This window comes from Solanum tuberosum, unplaced genomic scaffold (assembly GCF_000226075.1).
Source record: "Solanum tuberosum cultivar DM 1-3 516 R44 unplaced genomic scaffold, SolTub_3.0 scf00009, whole genome shotgun sequence".
NCBI classification, from domain to species: Eukaryota; Viridiplantae; Streptophyta; class Magnoliopsida; order Solanales; family Solanaceae; genus Solanum; species Solanum tuberosum.
In genome coordinates this window covers 3,477,176-3,485,414 of record NW_006238935.1, presented here as the reverse complement: position 1 = coordinate 3,485,414, position 8,239 = coordinate 3,477,176, and positions in this window count along the sequence as shown.

Below are 8,239 nucleotides of genomic sequence, written 5' to 3'. Positions count from 1 at the left end.
ACATCGATTCCAAAAGAGCTTTTAAGCTAAGTTTTGAGTAATTATCTCAAACTGAAGAAAGAAGTTGTTTTAAAACATATGAGCTAATTATATTTTTGGGAGTAGTATTGAGCTTCGTTATGGGGATGCGAGTTCATATTAACTCAAGTCTTCATCAACCATGTAGCCATCATTGGTATTAATGGGTCATACGTTTTAGATGATCATATAAGTTAAGCTAGTGGATCCACTAAGTTAAGCGTTCTATATGACGGTAAAGTATATGACAGTTTTGGCAGCGTGGGCAAGACGCTGTATCACCACTTATGCTCATAGTAGTGGTTGTCGGTTAAAGAAACTCCCACATAAACTATATTACTTTACTATATAAGTAAAGTTGAGTTTGTTACTGGATTTTCTTTAACGAACTAAGTTATTTTTACTGTTTTATAAAGCTTTCCATATATTGCATGTGTATTGTTGCTTTATATTGAGTTGAGTACCCAGAGTTGAATAGCATATCTCTGAGTTGTGTATCTTATCCTTGGGTACTTTTGAGTAGAGTAAGTTTGAGTAGTTTTGAATATCCTTGAGTATTCCTTGAGTTGTGTAAGTTTGAGAAGACGTAAGTATGTTTCCTTTTTATAAAGTTTCAAGCTTATGTTTATGCTTTAGAATTCCTCTTACATGCTCGTACATTCCACGTACTGAGCCATTTGTCCTGCATCTTCTCATGATGCAGACACAGGTATTCAGGATCATCAACAGGTGATTCGTTGATACATCCGGGAGTTTGAGTTAGCTATGGTGAGCCTCCTTGTTTCCGGAGGATTTCATTTACTTTCAGTTTAGTAAGGATATCGTGGGTCTTGTCCCGACTTCCATCTTTATCAGTTAGAGGCTTCATAGATAGTCAGTATAGTTGAGAAGTTTGTATTATTCATTTTATTAAATATTTTAAAGACTTAAGTTGCCTATTTTATGGCGAGTTGAATATTATTTTTATATTCAGAGTTTTTCATTTTGAGTTAAAGTTTTGTACTTTAGTTTCATGAATTTTATTCAATTTTTAAGCTTTTGCATGCTTGAGTTAGTCTTCCGCTTGTACGCAGCCAGGATGAGGGTTCTCTTAGGAACCAACAATGATTTTTTAGTGCCGGCCACGTCCAAGATGTAGGCTCGGGTCATGACACTTTTTTACAAAATTTCAATTTTGCCCTTGAGCTTGCATCTTTCAAACTTGTGTTGGATTGGCGAGACACCGATTAGAGAAAGTGGAGCACCAATCGCCTCATCGCATGCATAAACCTTCAGTTATTTTTGTCACGAGCTTCTGTGCTGGGATTGGTGAACAGTGATCGGTCATTGTACCACACCATCTTCATGCTGCTACTAAGACAACAAAGCACCAATCCAACCGGTCTTTAGTCAGTGAGAAAGGCTAGCTTTTGCAGGACACTCGTTCCATATCGGTGTGTTTCGATCATTTTTAGCTTCAAATTCTTCAACCATATTTTCCAAAGATTGCTTGCAGAACAGAGAACTGGGCCTAAAACTCCTTCAATAAGCATTGAAACATAGAAATATTTCAAAAATGTGAATCCAATGAATTGGTACACTATAAACTATTCAATATATTTTACATGAAATCTATAATTTTATAGTGAAAAATAACAAGGAGAATATAAGATATAACTTTCATGCAATATATCTATATATTTCTCAATTAGGTAAATATGTTGTTTACATGCAATACATTAATATAATGAAAAATACTTTTTAAGTGATTATCGGTGATTCTTTCCTTTTTGTTGCTATACACTTGAAGAAAAGACCTAAAACATAAAGTATGCCAAAATAATAAGAGGACATACAATCACATACTTTCAGTGAGAATATGAAATATAACTTTAACTAAAATTCATCCAACACTATAAAAGATGTTCTCATTTCGTGGGAGATCTGTGGAAAACACAAAAGAAAGTCTAATTTAATTTTTTGAAAGACAGATTATGAAGTTCAAACATATGATTGAAAATTGTAAGAGCCATAGTTTATAAATTAGAAAATTATATTGAGTATCATTTTCAGCTAGACTAAGATAATCATCAAGAGGCTAATACTGATTAGTATATTGAACCACACTGAACAACCACAACCCCTACTTTACACACACAATTGCACTCCCCCACCCTCCCTATCTTTTGGAGCTCATAAATTATGATATGTACGTAAAAAAATCATTTTAGCTGCAAAACAGGACTTTTTCATCCTTCACATAAGACTGAAGTCATAAAAATCTTGAAATTTTAAAAAACATTAATTATTAAATAAAGAGTAAAAACATACCGAAAATTCTACTTATAAGTATAAGAAAAACAAGAAATATTCAAAGCCACTCTAGTTCTTTAAAAGAACGAATCTTTTTAATGTATATACATTTCCTTTGCAATAAGTTTAGATTCATTTTTGAAAAATCTTATGTAATAATCAAGAGTAGATAGAAGTAGCATAACATAAGTGATATTAACTTTGTATGCAATAGATTTATCATATATTATTGACAAAAGTCACACTATCACAAGAACTTAGTTCATTAATTTTTAAAATATATAATAGACATGCAAATGAAAAAACAAGTTCCTTATTCCGTGTTAGATTAAGAAAAACTCTTAACTTCATAAAGATGATTTTCGAAGAAGAAAGGGTATGCAAGTTATTTTATAGTTGACATCAAGCATACAAGTTGAACAAACATATATGGAGTCTTCGTATAGTCTATCAAACTAGTTTCAAGTTCATATATAACTAATTTGACAGATGGTTATTAAATGACTTGTATAGTATCGACAAGAGAATTCGACAAAACAAAGTTCATCAAATGAAAGTTCATAAAACTTCTACATTAATTTTTTTAAAACAATTTGTATGTTAATTAAATTAAAATTAATGTAGGAAATTATCAGTAATAATAAATCCCAGAATATGAATGCAGTCAAATAAATTTTATTTAAAAAAAGAAAAGAGAACAACATACCTGAATTACAAGACTAATTAAATGATGAATTCCAAGAGGATCAACTCCTGAAGTAGATCTACATACCGTTCTGATTGAGGAGCAAAGATTGATTTGGATTGATGAATGGGTGGAAGGTAGATTTGCAAGAAATGATACAATAGAGAAGAATGAGGGGGTGGGCAGGAAGAATGTGAGAGGTAAATTAAAAACTGATTAAATTTAAGGACGAGAAATTATGTCATCAATCAATTCAATTTAGGAAATAGATAATTTTTTATCTTCTAAGTATTTTCAATTGGCATGATAGATAAATTTACAAAACTAGCATAATGATATGATTAAGTATCTTGTACTAAAGGACAGAAGAATTGTCTAAAGGTTTCACTGTTCTATTCTCTAGTGAAAGATACTTTTTTTTATATCCTCATCTTAGTTTGTAGATTTATATATAATCTCAATGTCTTCTCGGACAATATAATATTTATTGCATTAAAATGTAATTTCCCGTCACTTGGTTATATTAAATTTTAAGTTGTCTCGCCTCTTCCCCCCCCCCCCCCCCCCCCCCCCCCCCCCCCCCCCCCCCCCCCCCCCCCCCCCCCCCCCCCCCCCCCCCCCCCCCCCCCCCCCCCCCCCCCAAATCAATATTTTTCCTCAATTATAACAATATGCAGATCTACTCCATGAGTTGATCCTTTTGCAATTTCTCATTTGGTTAATCTTTTCATTCAGGTAAGTTGTTCATTTTTCATTTTTTTAAAGAAAAATAATAATTTGAGTTGGACTGCATTTATGTTGTGGGGTTTGTTATTGTTGATGATGTTCTATATTTTTTATTTTAATTAAGATTCATTGGTTGTGAATAACTGAACTGCTTGGTTGATGTTCAAGAATTCTTGTTTAGGCAGTTCATACCATTCATACATATTTGCTGTTTTATTTTTAAAGTTTTTATGTATAAGTTCTTTGAATATTCATTTGATGAGTTTGTTTGTTGAATTCTCCTGTTCATGTTGTTTAAGCCATTAATAATTGGCAGTCAAATTAGCTATATCTGCATTTAAAAATAGTATGATATATGGACTACATCAGGACTCCATATATGTTTGTTCAACTTGTATGCTCTATTTTAAACTTAAAAAAATTTCCATACCTTTTCTCCTTTGAGAACCATATTTATAAAGTTTAGAATATTTCGATATCTAACAGAATAGGGTACATGATTTTTCACTCGCCTTTCTTTTATAGGTTTTAAGATAAATGAAGTAAGTTCTTGTGATATTGTTAATAATGAAGTAAGTTTTTGTGATACTTTGACTTCGGTAGAAAAAGTTTCATAAAACCTTATTGCATATAGTACTAATGTAACTTATTTTTTTCACGACTCAGACCATCGTGATGGACACCCATACGAACCCTCCAGTGGGAGAACCATTACTACTAGCCAACTAACCCCAAAACTAAACATTTAAAGATACGGAAGCAGATTTAAATACAGAACTAAAGTGGAGTTCCCATAAACTCCGGAGGTCTAAAAATTTGATACTAAAACATTGCGGAAAACACTCCAAGAATCTAAAATTCATTGTACCAAAACATCTAAACTTTAACAAGTCTAAGGAAAATGGGTACAACCAAAACTAAATATACGAATGAAACTAACTAGAAAGTCCGAGTCCGAAAAGAATGGACTAAAACATAGAGGACCCATGGCAGCCAGAAAGAACTAGCTCACCCTTGAATCTGATCTTTCTCACTGATCTCCTAAAAGAGGTCTTTCCGGAGCTGCCTGAAGATGCCCTGTACTAATCAAAGTAGAAGCAAGTGCAGAATGAGTACCCAACCACAGTGTACTGGTAGGATCACACGACTATTCGAGTAAGTGAAACATGTATATAAGCAGTCACAACATAGTAAACATGCATATACAGAACAAATACAATACCAGTTATCATTCCATGAGTAATGTACAATTCCACATTCTCAATAATACGCATGTATTACAAGTCAATGGTTCTCTCATGGAACCCATACCCAAATTGTTAGCGTGCCGGATCGTGACACACGATCCAAGCTAGTGTGTCGGAACTTGACACTCGATCCAATATGTATGTCGGTACGAGACATCCGATCCCAGTTAGTGTGTTAGAACGTGACACCCGATCCATTAAACATGCAACAATCACAATCACAATGTACATTCTCATAATCATACAATCAAGTGTTGATTCATGGCTTACAATCATTCATTCATACTCATTTACATTAGGTGTGATCAATGGTACAACATTGGCATACATACATGCATTACAATGAAGCAATCAAAAGCATACATCACACAAACATGAAATGAAACCATCACCTACCTCGAACCCAAGCTGGAATCCTCCTCAGAAACTTGATTCTTCCCTTTCCAGATTCTTTCCTCTTGTTCTAGTTCTACAAATAAGTAATAATATGCAAGGATCAATATTTAAGGTCTAATTTACCTTGATTAAAAAAAACCCAATAACCCAAGACCAAACCTATGCTCATAAGGTTCAGCAAGGGTTTTCTCCCACCATCAACTTCACGCCAAAACCCTCCCCTAACGATAAATACCTATAAATTTATATTCCACGGATCGAAAAATGGATGCGGGGAGTAAGAACCTTATCTTTAGCAGCGAAAGTCAAGGGAAACTGTCAAGAATTCGCCTGGGGTCATCTCCTAACTCTTCTGAATGAAGTTTCCAAAATAATAACGTTTATGGGGTTTATTTACGACTTAAGTCGCAACTATCCCACTGTAGCCGGCCCTATCCCGCTATAGCAACCCCGCCCACTGATACTTATCCTGACCAACGACACTAACCTACGGTACGAGTGTTTACGATCGTCGATAATATAGTAGCCCAACTAAAGGTTGGGGTTGTGTCTCAATGAAGTGGTTTTGAGAATTAATAGAAAAAATAAAATTTATTTCTAATTAATCGTAGCTAAAGACATTAACGAACAAAAAAATTGTAAATTAAAGGGGGTGACACAAAAGTGTCAACTATCAATTGGGGGTTTTGTCACAAGTAGTAAGAACAACAAAAATTAACAAGAAAATCAAGTATAGGGGAAAATTCTTGGTGTGTGATCGCAATACAAGTTGAGATAAATCATTGGGTACATGCTTTCGATAGAAAATTTATAATATAAGAGTGACCAGGCTAAGCTTTAGATGGAAATACATTCCCTCTTGAACAACTTACCCTGTTCCGAATGGGTTCCTCTTGGACCCCCACTTGCCGCATGAAGACCAGCCTACGCCTTACCCCACTCACTCTCTCGAGCTGAGTGTTAGGATATGGGACTAGGGTTCACTCTCTCGGGCTGAACCTCGTGTCGACCCACTCCTTAGGCCATCAATCTAGTAGTCTTGGTTTCGCGCCCTCCCTCTTGGACAAGCCAAAAACACATGGGTGCTTTTGTATTTGCAACTACAAACCCATTAAATTAAACCAACATCACTAGGTGAAATCACCATTAAAATACATCTAACCTATCAGCAACCAAGACCCAACAACAATATCAACAAATATTTGCTAAATCACACCCCAAGAATGGGGCTTTTAGCCACACATCAACAAATAACAAAATACACCTAAAATGATACTAAAATCAAATGGGTATTAAGAAATTAAACCTTGATTTAAGCAAAGGAAAAAAATGGAGAAGACCCACTTCCAACTTGGGGAAGATGAAATCCTTATCTCTTCAAGTCTCCCACAAAACCCTCTCCAAACTTGAGAGAAAATATCCCAAAAAGTACTATTCTATTATGGAAAATAAAATAAATGTTCCACTCCCTAAAAATTAATAACAAGTTTAGTATTTATAGACTTCAGAAAATAATGCTGGTGGATCTTTCGGCGAAGTTAGTCAATGTCGCCGAATGACTCGGCGACTCGCCCTTCTTCTGTTTCATCGCTGTTGCGTGCTTGCCTTCAACATCTTCACATTCCGGACCATTGGGCGGTATAGTACTGCTTCGTGGAAATATTTGGCGAAGCGCCGACTGCTCTTTCATTGCCCTTTGATCCGTCTTCTTCAGGGCTTCGCATATTGGAACAAAGGGCGGAGTGCGTCCCTTCAGCGATTCGCCAAGTGTGCTTGGCGATGCTCGGGCTTCAACTTCTTCGTTCTTTTCAGCCTTTTTGTTTTTTTTTGCTCCTAAGTGTTCATGCTTCCACCAAAACTTCAAATACCTGAAACTTTGTTTACATCATATATTGAGACAAAATAAGCATTTGAGGATACTATTTATATTTAAATAAAGCCCTAAATGAGTCCAATTTGTGGACTCATCAACACCCCCAACTTAAACTTTTGCTTGTCCTCAAGAAAACTCAAGTTCAGCCGTTCAAAAAGGGTGTCTCAAAATAGTGCTACAGAAGACTCCATCATGAATGCACACAACAAGACTCAATTTACTTATGCAAGGATCAATTGTGTACTCAAAGATTCAAGTTGTGACATACCATTACCAAAGATTCTCATGCTTGCAATACTTGCTACTTGTGCAAGCTCAAGCTCAACAAAACGTATCTAAATGCCCTCACATGAAGAATGATTCAATATTCACACACAGAGGTTCATTAATTAAAGATCAGGAATCAGATGCAACGTTCACACTAAAAAAGAGGAACACAATGCATGCTTTCACCCATAGGTTTTTCCTTATTTTCCAATCGACTTTCGATTCGTCTTACTCAAGATCAAAAAGGTCTTTCTAAGGCTTGTAATGGGGCTGAGTGCAAAAGTATGGTCATTTAGGCTCAGTGACTTCTTCCTCGTGAGGTGTGGTGTTCTCAAGGGATTCCCTTATTTCCCCTTTTCAATTCTTTTTCTAGTGCTTCTAAGTCATCTTTTTATTCACCTCCATGGATTGCTTGGAAACCCGATTCCTGATGCACTATTATTCCACAAAATCTAAATATTTTTTTTAGGGTTTCCATTTTGTTCTGCAACACCATGGGTTAAAGGGGACTTTTCTTGCACTTCTTGACTTCTCCTTTTCCTTTTCACCACACCCCCAACTTAGGCTTTTGGCCTAAATTGGCTATTCACTAAACCACAAATTAAGAGAATTATAGGTAGTTGGCAAGTAAGGTCTAGGGTTCATCAAGGTTCTTCAAAAGAAAGGTAAGGCTTGATGGGTGTTCCAAAGAGTTTCATACGCTCATGGGTAGGCCACAAAAAAGGTATATGTCAA